We start from the raw sequence: 14478 nt of genomic DNA on the forward strand, positions 1-14478 counted from the left end.
GAAGAGCAAAGAAGAGATAACTGATAGGAGACGATTCTTCTGTGTCCTATTAAACACAGTTACAAAGGATGTGTCATGTGATTGTCAGAAGTTCAAAACCTTTGGTATTCTTTGCAGGCATATAATCCGAGTTTATGATCAGAATTTGGTGTTTGATATTCCTTCTAAGTACGTACTTGACAGGTGGCGCAAAGATGTCCCTCGGAAGCATACCCGGGTGAAGGTTGCCTACCACGATCCAAGTGAAGATTACTCTGTCAAGATTTATAGGAAATTGATGGCGGAGTTTGAGCCAATTTGTGAAGTTGCAGCTGATGTTGATGACAAGGACACATTAGAACTTATACTGAAGTCTCTCCAATCACTTTCTTTGGATGTTAAGAAAAGCATAGAGGAGTACTTGGAAAAGCAACCTGTTCTACCCACTCTCCCAAGAACCCTTTTGCCCCCATCTGAGATTGGTTCAAACAACCCTCAGTCATGCCAAACCCCTTCGTCAGTATCGAAACCTCTTGTTGAAGCGGCACCTGTTGTAGTTAAGGATCTAGTTAGTCGGAAGAAACCGCGGGGACGGCCAAAGGGGTCTAGGTATAAATCCCTTGCAGAGATGGGCTACAAAAAGAGTAATGGGAAAAAGGGTGAAAATGTGCCACATCCTCCTGCCAAATTACCTGTAAGTATATGTGTTTATTCGCTGTAGTTTTATCTGGCTATGATGTTTTTGATATTCTGATAAAATTTTTGAACAACCTCCCTCTTCACAGGCTAAGAGGAAAAAACAACATGGAGTTCAGGTCCAAAACACAATTGAGGATTATTATGAATATGTTGTAGATGTTGGCGCGGTTGATGAATTTGTACAGCGTAATGGGGTGGACTGGGGATCTGGTCCTTCTGAAACCTTTTAAGTACACCTTGATGCCGGAAGAAAGCACCACAATTTGTTTATGGACTTGATTAGGGTCTGTTACATGGTTCTACCACAAACATGTTTTTGTTTTTTATTCTACCAAAACCCTGTTTTCCTATATATGTTGTGGTGAATGTTGTCGTCCTATGTTTATGCACCTATATTTTTTGTGGTGAATGTTGTGGTCTTATGTTTATGAACCATATATTTTTTGGTGAATGTTATGATCCTATGTTTATGAACCTATATATTTTGTGGTGTGGTTTTATTGGAATGTGTTTAGAAATGAATGTTTTTGGTAGGGAAATCAGCATATGGAGCACTTGGATACAGTAGATAGTGCAGGAAATTACAATGATTGTGGTAATGAATTTTAGGCTTCTAAAGATGTTTCACTTGAAAGAGAGAGCATCAAAGCTGGATGCTATGCTTTTGCAGCAACTGATACGATAAGAGGCCATTAAATTTTTGGGCCATATGTATTGGGCCATAAGATAAGATAATAAACAACAAATTTTGGGTAACAGGTCATTCAGGTCAGTAGAATTCACAGTCGATCATATTTTGGGTAATAGGTGAAGGAATTTTAATTTCGAGTTCAAACTTGAGTACAAATTAAAGTAAAATCTTTAAAAAAAAATCAATAACTTCTTCTGGTGTGTCCTTAGTGTTGTTTGTTTTTTTTTTTTTTTTTACAACAAAAAAACTTTTTAAAAAATTGATAAAGAATATATGCAAGTATTTTCTTCCAAAATTTAAGGAAAATAATCATAAAATAATATATTTAGCGCAACTTAAATATCTAATCATATCTTATATAAATTTCTTTATAAACAATCACTTTTAAATGTATGATTATTTATAGTAAAAAAAATCATGAATATGTATCTTTCAAGCTAACATTATATGTCATTAGGGTTCAAAATATAAGAAAGCTTGAACAGAAAATACAATATGCAATCATGAAGGGTAAAAAAAAATATTTTAAGTTGCTTGATTTTAAGTTTATTAATCAATGGACAATTGTCCATAAGAACATACGGAGTAATTACAGAAGGACAAGAGTAAAAAAACATGACACGGGATCTAACCTAGTTTTTCAAAAAATAAACATTTAATTTCTTAATCGATTAGACTCACTAATTCGGTCTAATCTCTTATGATTTGGTCTAATCTCTTATGATTCGGGTCAGTCGATTGACAACAACTGGCCCATTAACAACAACAAATTTGATGGTTTAGGCCCATTAACAACAAAATAATCTCTTATCGAACTTGAACATCAACAAATTTTGATGGTTTGGGCCCATTAACAACAACTGGCCAATTTTAATGCGGTCCAGCTTTAGATAGTTTGGCCTAAAGATAATTACCATGGGTTTGGCCTTTAGTGGTCTGGAATTCATAAACTAAAGAAGCTCATATTAATTAAGATAATTACTTAACAAAACATAAATAGCATAAACAGGAGGAGTGTCAAAGACATAATGGCCAACTACATGAAGCCACAAAAGATAATAAACATGGAGTTCAGATGTGACAGCCACAAAATATTACAATCAAAGGTGCCGAATTTAATTGTCCAACCACTTAAGGCAACGTAATTAACAGACTACTGCATGCTTAACTATAAATAAAAGGCGTGGTGTTGCAAATAACCGTTCTTCTACATCTGACTCCAAAGACATTCCAAAAGATATTTCAACCCTCCAAAAGCAGACCTTCGCAGAACACAAATCACGACTGCCCGTTAGGAGCCACAATGACTTTGTCTCCATTCTTGATTTCAGCTTCCCTGATGGTGTTGAGGGTGCACAGCACGGTATCTTCATGGTAGAAGACCAAGTCAGTTGGATCCACATTAACCTTGTCTCCCCAAATGTGGAACAGACGGCAAAGCGGGGTGTCCAACTTGCCTTGAACCCGGAGCTTGATCTTCCTGCAGTGTCCCGTGTTCTTGAGGTAGAACCTCTTGAATCTTGTGCAAGTGTTGACAACTCCTTCCTGCACACGACCAACATGAGTACCCATTTGAATACAATTTGTATTAATTAAAATAACAAAACACCTACTTTAATGTAGTTAAACAATTTGTACACAAGCAACTATATAAAGTGGCTAAATATAGGAAACACCAGTTTATAACCGTATTAATTAAAATAAGAAAACATCTACTTTACTTTTATTTAGGCAAAGTATATTGTACAACCATCAATCCTAAATTATCTAGGGTTTGATACTACGAAAAATATATGACACCCATGGCTAATATTTTTAATATTAAAATCAGATAATATAATACTCAATTCTTTTCCATAAAACAAAAATTACATTTTATTTATGTACACAAAAGATTTCTTTTCATTAATTAAGATACTCCAAATGCTTGTCACATAGTTGTTGAACAAATTTAGATGCAGAATATCAAACTCAAGAAATGCACCAATATATTATCCACTTAATTTTATTAATTAGTCATTTCAAAGGGGTAGTACTCACGTCTTACGTATAACATTCACAAAAATTGTCAAGTAATATCAAATCCATTTAAATGATATCATCATTACAATCATATACAATCATGCAATATGACAAATTACTTAATACTTGTCAATTAGCTGAACAAAATAAAACAAAAAATTTAGATACTCAACACATGCCAAATAATAATACTTAACAAATGCAAAATAGATTTCTTAATTATTCAGCAATTTTGTAATTATATTAGTTAATATGTCTTACACATAACATGCACAAATCCATATAAATAATTATCATCATTATAAACATGCTTCAATTCACAATCAAATGTGCCCTCTTCTGATACTATCAACTGATGCAATGAAGCTATAATACGACAATTTATTATACAACAAAATGATTTAAAATGGTACCTCTCCTTGTACGTAAAGTACACTTCCGGTTTGAACACCCATTGCCTTAGGGTATTCAGTTGATGGCACGTAGATAGCACCAAGGTAAAGCTTGATCTGATTTGCATTCACATCAATTCGAGACGCGTAGTCGTTGTAGATGGCATCGAAGGTTTCGTCAGTCCTAATGTTGTACATAACACCGACATCACCAAGAGTGTAGCTCCTTACGATGACTGAAAGCACCATCGCCTGTCCATCTTCAGCTAGTATGACCTCGTCCATATCCACATCAGGCTCTTGAACTTGTTCAACCCCCCCCCCCCCCAACATTGTCAGCTGGTTGAGGAGGAGGTGGTGGAGGAGCTGTCATGTCAACCTCCATAATTGAAGTTGGTGGGACAACCGGGGGAGGGCCATCACTTCTTTCCACCCTACGGAACTCAACGACTCGGAATGGTGCACCTTGAGGTGCCTCGTAATAAGTCACTTTCAGAGCTTGAGGAGCCGTGGCTACAGGCAGAGCTACAGCAGGAGCAGGTGGAGCAGCTACAGACGGAGCAGGAGGAGCCGTAGCTACAACAGCCGGAGCTACAGGCGGAGCAGGAGGAGCCGTAGCTATTGCCGGAGCTACCATCATATCTGCCACTGTGGGAACACCAGCACCATTGCTCGGACCGGAAACATGACTGGGTCCCACTCCTCCATCCAAGGCCACTTGAACAGGTCTTACTCGTGGTTGTTCGAGGCGGAAAGGAGGAACATCCATGTTGGCAATAAGATGAGCTATTAGAGCGTTTCGACGCTTGTTTTTGGAACTCTCTTTTCTGGGTTTGATAGGTGGAGGGATACCTGGACGTTTACCACCACCCCATTGGATCCCTCACCACCGTTAGAGCCGTTGCTGGTTGCCATTTTTTCCTTTTCGTTTTTTTTTTTTTTTTTTGTGCTCTCAGTGTTTGTTAGGGTTTTGTTGTAATGGTGGAAGGAGGGCTTGTAGGGTATATATAGTGAGGAAAAAGCAATTCATGTTCATGATGTGGCATATTCCCATTTGGTGGTATATTAAGTCAGTTAATCATGTATTAGTAGTAGTTCAACTCGGGTGATTATCTAGTTTAACTCGGGTGATTAGCTAGTCATGACTTAATCCACTGACAAAATAATACCTAAAGTTATCCCTAATGTGACTTATATTTAAACACACACCTATTTTTACCCCGTTATTTCTTAACCCCCCTCATTTCTTAATCAATCCCTAATGTTAGCGACTCAAAAAATGGTCATCATCATTCGTTTGGTATGTCTATTATCAGCCCCCGTAATTTCTTAATCATTCCAAACTACTGGAAAAATGGTCATAGACACTATTGTCATCACTCGTTCGTTCTGTCTATTTTTAAAAACCAAGATCTTTCTATCCACAGTATTATTAAAAATCATCAACCCGCGTCGTTTCTTAATCATTCCCTAATGTTAGCGACTCGAAAAATGGTCATACACACTATTGTCATCACTCGTTCGGTCTGTCTATTTTTAAACACCTTGATCTTTCTATCCACAGTATTAGTATTATTAAAAATCATCAACCCCCGTCATTTCTTAATCATTCCCTAATGTTAGCGACTCAAAAATGGTCATACACACTATTGTCATCACTCGTTCGGTCAGTCTATTTTTAAACACCTTGATCTTTCTATCCACAGTATTAATATTATTAAAAATCATCAACCCCCGTCATTTCTTAATCATTCCCTAATGTTAGCGACTCGAAAAATGGTCATACACACTATTGTCATCACTCGTTCGGTCTGTCTATTTTTAAACACCAAGATAGATCTTTCTATCCACAATATTATTAAAAATCATCAACCCCCGTCATTTCTTAACCATTCCCTAATGTTAGCGACTCGAAAAATGGTCATACACACTATTGTCATCACTCGTTCGGTCTGTCTATTTTTAAACACCAAGATAGATCTTTCTATCCACAGTATTATTAAAAATCATCAACCCCCGTCATTTCTTAATCATTCCCTAATGTTAGCGACTCGAAAAATGGTCATACACACTCGTTCGGTCTGTCTATTTTTAAACACCAAGATAGATCTTTCTATCCACAGTATTATTAAAAATCATCAACCCCCGTCATTTCTTAATCATTCCCTAATGTTAGCGACTCGAAAAATGGTCATACACACTCGTTCGGTCTGTCTATTTTTAAACACCAAGATAGATCTTTCTATCCACAGTATTATTAAAAATCATCAACCCCCGTCATTTCTTAATTATTCCCTAATGTTAGCGACTCGAAAAATTGTCATACACACTATTGTCATCACTCGTTCGGTCTGTCTATTTTTAAACACCAAGATCTTTCTATCCACAGTATTATTAAAAATCATCAACCCCCGTCATTTCTTAATCATTCCCTAATGTTAGCGACTCGAAAAATGGTCATACACACTATTGTCATCACTTGTTCGGTTTGTCTATTTTTAAACACCAATATAGATCTTTCTATCCACAGTATTATTAAAAATCATCAACCCCTGTCATTTCTTAATCATTCCCTAATGTTAGCGACTCGAAAAATGGTCATACACACTATTGTCATCACTCGTTCGGTATGTCTATTTTTAAACACCTCCCTATCCACAGTATTATTAAAAATGATCAACCCCCGTCATTTATTAATCAATCCTTAATATTAGCGACTCGAAAAAATGCTCATAGAGATTATTTTGTTTACCTTCTTTTACGTCCCGATTTTTAAACATGTGCACAATCTTAAGAATACTAAACCTTTTGGTTACTACCTCATATAATCCTTTTGATTACCATTTACTTTATCATTTGATGATTTCATGTGTAAACATCTACACAGTTGTCCAATTTTTATTCTTTGTTCCCACATATCGTGTCTTCATCTCGTTCTTCTTAGTGTTTACATTAATTCAGCATAACACTTTTTTTATTAACTGGAATGGTGAAAAATGGCATAGGGTTAGGTTATAGATTTTAGACAATAGGTGTTCCTATTTTTTACTGCACTGCTGCAAGGTGTTTACCATACCCTTGTCTTAAACTACTGCAGGGTACGCATGCCCCTTAAATTAAGGTCGTCCGCACACAAGATATTTCATTGATTTTGACTTTTGTTTTTTTTACCAACGATGTCAGTCCAGCGTGACAGTGATATGTCTTCAATAATCCAACGTTGTAAATGCAGTGTCATTGGAGGCAATTCCTTTTTCATCATTAAGGTTTTCATACTTTTACATCACATCGACATTTTGATGTAACAAATGTAGCATTGAGTAAAAGTTAAGGTAATTTTGTTTGAGAAAGTTTTCATAATATCATATGTAAGGATTTTCCTCGATATTACACATTTGACTTTAAGAACTTAATAGCTTGAATTGTATGAGGAAACATTTCCATACCCAGTCATATATCTTTTTTGAGGGATAAAGGGAAGATTAAAAAAATTATCCTTCTTATCTTTAAATATCCTTCTTATCTCTAAATATCCTTCTTACCGACTAGAAATTATCTTTATATATCCTTCTTATCTTAATAAAAAAAAGTTTAAATCGATTTTTCTTTTTAAATGGTTTCTTTATACACCCGATTTTATATAAAAAAAAAATACATAAACTTAATTAAAAATACGGCCCCTCTTCAATAAATACAACAAACAAAGTATACAATAAACTTAAAAACCTTAAACAAAAAATTACAATTTACTTATAAATCTTAAATGTAAATTTGTTATTAAAACCTTTAATCTGAAAAATCCAATATCGTTAAATTGATTTGTTCTACTAAATCATGATATTATTTAAATTTTTTTGTTTATTAACTATATAGTTACCCCTAACATTTATATCCAAAAATGTGTTAAGTTGATAAAAGGCAAGAGAGATTATAAACGGATTGCGTGCGGCTCATAGCTTGTTTGGTTTAAAACTAATAATTTAAACCGAACTGTGTTTTCAAACTTACTTTTTAGTAAAATTTATTATATTAGTACTATTGTGCGTCGCCCACTTAGTTGTAGTCGATATCATATTAGTAAAAGTAAACATAAAACTATACGATATCAATTGGTTTGGAAATTGTAATGTATTTGCCTAAAATTTAAAATGTGTAGAAAATTCTACAAGTTTTATCTTAATAATACACCTAGTTGCAGTGGATCTCATATGTAAAAATATAACTTATATGGCGTATTTATATGAAGCATAGAGTTATGATAACAACCTTGGTATTATGTTTTGTGTGAAAGACAATCCATTGTACTCTACTCTCGGTAATAAGGAATACTGCAGGAGATTTTTTTGCAGAACCTTTCATTGCTGCAGATCAAAAACATTTCAGTGTTTTATAGATGCATGGGAAAACCCAAAAAGTTCCCTCCCCGTGTTCCTGTTAAGTACAATTTGTCATCATTTGAGTATTAATTTAAATTCACGTTGTATGAGTATTGATTTCAATTCACATTCTTTGAGTAATAATCTCAATTCACATTCTTTTAGTATTAACTTCAATTCACATTCTTTGAGTTTTAATTATAATTCATTACAACCCTTTGAGTAATAATGTTTTCATTTTTTTTTCTTATCACTTTAAGTTATGTACTGATTTTTTTTTTACGACCCTTGTTTTTTTAACAGGTTTTTTTTAACCTTTTTATATTTATTAATTTAATATTTTTCTTTATTAAAATTTACTTATACATCGTAAATCGCAAATCAGAGGTGGAGTTCATACTGAATCGGTTAAGGGATTTCACTACTGTCAAATTTGTCTTGCACAGCATATAAAGCTATTGTCCTCCAGTAATCACTACGATTTGTCACATCCACATGGGTTGGATGTGTTTGAACAACAGAGCACAACTCCCTCAACCTATGAGACCACATTAAATGCTAATGTGTACTATGTTATATAATTTAATGCCATTGTTTTGTCCTTATACTAAATTTTGATTTTTCTTTCTTTTATTTAATATGAGGTTTATTGGTTTAATTAAATAGTTCTAAATTAATAAAAGGTTTAAGGGATTATTGAAAGTATAGGGTTTAGGGTTTGATGGAAATGGGGGGTTTAGGATTAAGGGTCAAGCGTTTGATGGAGTTGGAGGGTTTAGGGTTTAGGGTTAAGCGGTTGATGGAGTTGGAGGGTTTAGGGTTTACGGTTCTAGGGTTTACGGTTTAGGGTTAAGCGTTTGATGGAGTTGGAGGGTTTAGGGTTTAAGGTTAAGCGGTTGATGGAGTTGGAGGGTTTAGGGTTTGCGGTTCTAGGGTTTAGGGTTAAGCGTTTGATGGAGTTGGAGGGTTTAGGGTTTAGGGTTCTAGGTTTGGTGGAATTTGAGGGTTTAAGGTTAAGGGTTTAGGGTTTAGGGTTAACGGTTTGATGGAATTGTAGGGTTTAGGGCCCTAGGTTATAGGGTTAACAGTTTGATGGAATTGTAGGGTTTAGGGTTTTGATGAAATTGGAGGGTCGGGCTTACTGTTAAGTTTTTAGGGTTTGATGGACTAGGAGGGTTTGGCGTCAAAGATTACGGGTTAACGGTTTTGGTGAATTGGAGGGTTTAGTGTTAAGAATTTAGGGTTTGATGGAATTAGAGGGTTTAGGGTTATAGGGTTAAGGGTTTAGGGTTTGATGGAATTGGAGGGTTTAGGGTTTGATGGAATTAGAGGGTTTAGGTTTAGGGTTATAGGGTTTAGGCTTTGATGGAATTAGAGGGTTTAGGTTAAGGGTTATAGGGTATAGGGGGGTTGATGGAATTGTAGGGTTAACATTAAAGGGTATTTCAATTACTCGTTTATATCAATTATCAATTAGCTTCCCTCCCGGTGCTAAATGTATCAAGTTCATAATACATAATTCAATTAGCACGTTTAAATAGTAATTTGAACTTTAATTCAATTAGCACGTTTAAATAGTAAATTGAACGTTAATTCAATTAGCACGTTTAAATAGTAATTTGAACGTTAATTCAATTAGCACGTTTAAATAGTAATTTGAACTTTCATTCAATTAGCACGTTTAAATAGTAATTTGAACTTTTATTCAATGCTATATCCAGTGCTTAATATAACTCAATTGAATTATGTATTTTTAATCCATAAATATTGGTGATTAGTATTTTCATTAATATAATAATTTAAATATAGTTATTTTCATATAATTAAAAAGTTATTTTCATTAATATAATAATTTAAATATAGTTATTTTCATATAATTAAATAGTTATTTTCATTGATATAATTAATTAAATAGTTATTTTCATTAATATAACTAATTTAATAGTTAATTTCATATACTTAAAGTGATTATTACTGGTTAAATAAATTTGTGTGAACTAGCTTCCGAATAGGACAAAATAAATTACTTAGTTATTCGCTCAAAGTAGGGACATCATACACTTTGAAAGTATTCTGACAGATTCGAATTTGTATTGTTTCTTAAACAATCTTCTGAATTTGTTTTACACACAACACTCTTTCTTCAAACACCACTCAATTCCACAACTCAAGAAATACTTCCCACCTCCAACAATGGAAAACAGTCAAAACCCACAAACCATATCAGCAACCGTGAGTAAGAAACGCTGCGTACGTGAAACTAGTACTCTCCACCCATTCGATGATGATGTTATCCGCAACGAGCTTGCTATGGATGACGTTCATCGGTTCGCGAATTCCAATGTTATGATGATGATGCTGCTACCAGGAGGTGAAGAAAGACCGGCCTACCTCCCTCTCCTCTCTGACATCCATGGGTACATGCAGCACCGGGGAGTGCAGGTGTTTGTTGATTGGATGTTCAAGCATCATTCTTTTGAAGAAGGTGAGGTTCTTCCAAAAGATGTTGTACCAATCTTTGATCTTGTTCCTAGATTTGTCTTGGATTCGACCGTCACATATGCTTTACCTCTCCGGAAAAATCATGTTTTCATTGGGGCTAAAACCAATGCACTTCATGTTATGAAAATTGAAGCACGTATGCTGGCAATTCAACTAACTGTATTCTCTGGAGTCACAAAGAAAAACGGTATACATTACTATCGTTTGAGCGTTTGTGGTGACTTGCCTCTTCACACCAAGCAGCCTGTCTTCGAGGAAGGGTCGTTCGTGTTGTACTGGAATGCAAAGGATGTCCTTAGGCCATCATTCGTTGAGAATTTCCAGACTCTCTATGAGCACTATAAGCCGGTGGTGGTAATAATAACTGAAGCACGACCAGGACACCTTCAAGTTTGGGAGTTAATCTTGAAGTTGCCTGGTGCATATCAATATGAGACAACTGGTCATTGTACTGTTGGAGGGGTTGTTCTGCTCTGGAACAGGTTTGCCGAGCCATTTTTCAGGAAGAGGAGATCTTGCTTGACTGGAGATGTGCTGAACGTCGAAATTGTGGTAACTCCCGTTAATTATACTTAATTTATTCCACCAATCCTGCAAGTACACCCCTAATTTATTTTATATTTGGTAATTCTTTTATTTGATTTTGAACTGAATTCATTAAGCTTAAATATGTGTTTGATGAAATCGATTTTCTAGTATAAAGTCTGAAAATAGTCAATTATATAGTGTTGTTATCGACTTTCCAGTATAATGTCTAAAAATAATCGAATTATCCCTATTTATTAATCGAATTGTGTTTATCGAATTGTGTTATTAATATTACATATGCTTGATTACATCGAATTGTGATAATAAAATATTAATAATAATGTTTGATTAAAGCAAATTATGTTAATCGAATTGTATTATTAATATTACATTACATATGTTTGATTAAATAAAGTTTCATTCTACTATTATTTATAGGAAATTATAAATGGGATTATATTTTGTCAATTTTTGGTAAATCGGAAGTTACTTAATAGTACAATTTTCGGGACATTAAATTTGGTGACAGTAAATTTTAGTTAAATTGTAGTTATTCGGGTATGAAATTAGGGTTTTTACTCTCTTTATGTTACTTAATTACACAAATCCGCTTATTAGATTTTATAATAGGGCTTTTACTCTCTTTAAGTTACTTAATTACACAAATCCGCTTATTAGATTTTATAATAGGGCTTTTACTCTCTTTAAGTTACTTAATTACACAAATCCGCTTATTAGATTTTATTATAGGGCTTTTACTCTCTTTAAGTTACTTAATTGTACAAACCCAATTTTTTGAATTTATATTAGGGCCTTAACTGTATTTATCATAGTAGGGATTTCACTCACACCTTTCTATTCTGTATATGTACCATAAAATCAGCCGGGTCCAGCAACTGATCCCACTGTTCGGATACGCGATCCAGGGAGTGACAGCAATGGGCGCCCAGAGGATGAGAGTAGTGATGATTACGATTACATTGAAGCTTGGTTATCAAATTCTGGCCTTGATGATGACCCTTCAATCCATGATGAACGCTGGTGCTAAATGAAGAAGAGAGTTGCTGGTGCTTAATCAAATCACATTAAGGAGAACTAATATCTGTTATTTTAGTAATGAACTTATGTTTAACTTAAATTTGTGTGTGTCACCGATTTGTTTTGTACGGTTTAATACTGCTTGTTGTGTGTGAACTCATGTTATTGTGTTGAACTCATGTTATGTGTGAATGTTAGTGAACTCATGTTATTGTGTGAACTAATCCTTAAAATTGCTTAGAATTTACTACACTAAAGTTGGGCTTCAGTTTGCTTCAAGTGCCAACCTTGCCCAAACCTAGTAGCGTAAAAAGGCCCAAACAATTATCCATACTAAAACAAGAACAGTGAATTCACAAGCTCTTACAGGTTCATAAGCATTTGTATATGGAGTGAATAAGTTCATGAATCCATAATGTTGTGTCAATAAATACAACCGTGAACTCACAAGCTCTTACTATTGAGTGTACAAGATCATGTATAACGCAGTATATTGCTAAATTCTCTATCAATCTTTTTTTGATGATTGCTCTCTCAAAACTACTCAAATGCTCCTTTTTCTAATTTGTTGGAACTTGGTTCAAATTATTAAAAATAACCTTTATTTAAACAAACACGCTCGTTAAATGTGATATTCCATTTAAACAAAGACGCTCGTTAAATGTGATATTCCATTCTCACATGTGATCTATAACCTCTAGTGAAATGAATGTCAATAAATACAACCGTGAACTCATGTTATTGTTATGCTTAATACCAGTCTATGTCATATTAATCATTTTGTTTTTTTTTTTTTTTTTAATTTATACATGGACATTTTTTATAAGAAATGTTTAAAACAAAACGGTTTTATATTAAAACAGAACGTTCAATAACCAATTTGAATTTTAAATTTAAGGAGTTTACCAATTTTTATAAAAATTGTAAAAATAATACATACATACATACATATATATATATATATATATATATATATATATATATATATATATATATATATTAGACATGTTTTGTTTTATTTGTCCTTCTTTATCAGGGGATAAGAATTTTCCATATACATTAGACATGTTTTGTTTTATTTAACCTTCTTTATGATTTTTTGCTATCTATATCAAGTTTCAAGTGGAAACTAAAATTTGGGGGAACTTGGAAACTCCAATTTACCCGCCATTCCTTTTCAAAAAACCCTCCAAAATTTTGGAATTGAGCCCGCCAAAACAATCACAAGGGTTACGTAAATGCTTGTATATATATTTGGTGGAGTGCTTCTATCCAGTTACAGCCAACCAAAAAATGGGAAAAAATAACTTGGTAATCCCAGTCACTATGATTAAGCCACTCGAAAAAAAACCCTCTTCCAAAGAGTTAATGCTCAGACCTATGAAACAAATTATGAAAACAAAAGGTTTGAAAATTGTCCGACCTTGTACTCCCAATTTGACGTCTAATATCCGGCGTCGAAAAGGTGTGCTTGAGGTCATTACAAGCCCGATTTTGACTTCAAATGGGAAGGTTTCCATTTCGTTAATTGACGCAGCTACTGCGGCACAAATTATCGCTGGTAATACAAAGCTAGAAGGAGATCTCGTTGTCATCACTCCCTCTAATAAGGTTAGTCCTGCACACTTGCCGGACTTATCCGACCTTGCTTTGTTACCGAAGTATGCGAAATATTTTCTTAGGTGGCTCATCTGTACCGAAGGTGGGAAGGAGGGTTGTGGTTTTGAACATGTGCTACCACAGGCTGTGGTGGAGGTGGTTGACCCCCCATCAGAAATACCACCTACAATTGAATGTTGTCAATTGTCACTAGGTGATCATCTGATAAAGATACCGAGTTACAGAAATGACTTCAAAATTTTCAACCTGGAACAACCACTGTACGTGTCTCACATACATTTCAAAAGCAGCACCAACACCGCAAACATTTTAGATGGAAGAAAGCTAGAGGTGAAAGTGCAAGTGTGTGTGAATGAGGATGTGAGTTTTTGGAGTGAAGTGAACACAAGGGGTTTAAAGTACATAGTGTGGAATTGTCGTGACATGGGTAGGGAGACATTCCTTCCGTTAATGAGGTAGGTTATAGAGTTGCATATGCCTCATTTCATGATCTTAACTGAAACCCGAGTTTCAGTTCATATGGCACGCCTGATTTGTGCATATTTGCACCCTTTTGCTGTGTATGGAAAGTCAAACAACAACTACGAGGGGGGTTATGTAATGCTTGCTTTTACTAAGCATATGACAATGA

This window comes from Chenopodium album, chromosome 5 (genome assembly GCF_948465745.1).
Source record: "Chenopodium album chromosome 5, dcCheAlbu1.1, whole genome shotgun sequence".
Taxonomy (NCBI): Eukaryota; Viridiplantae; Streptophyta; class Magnoliopsida; order Caryophyllales; family Amaranthaceae; genus Chenopodium; species Chenopodium album.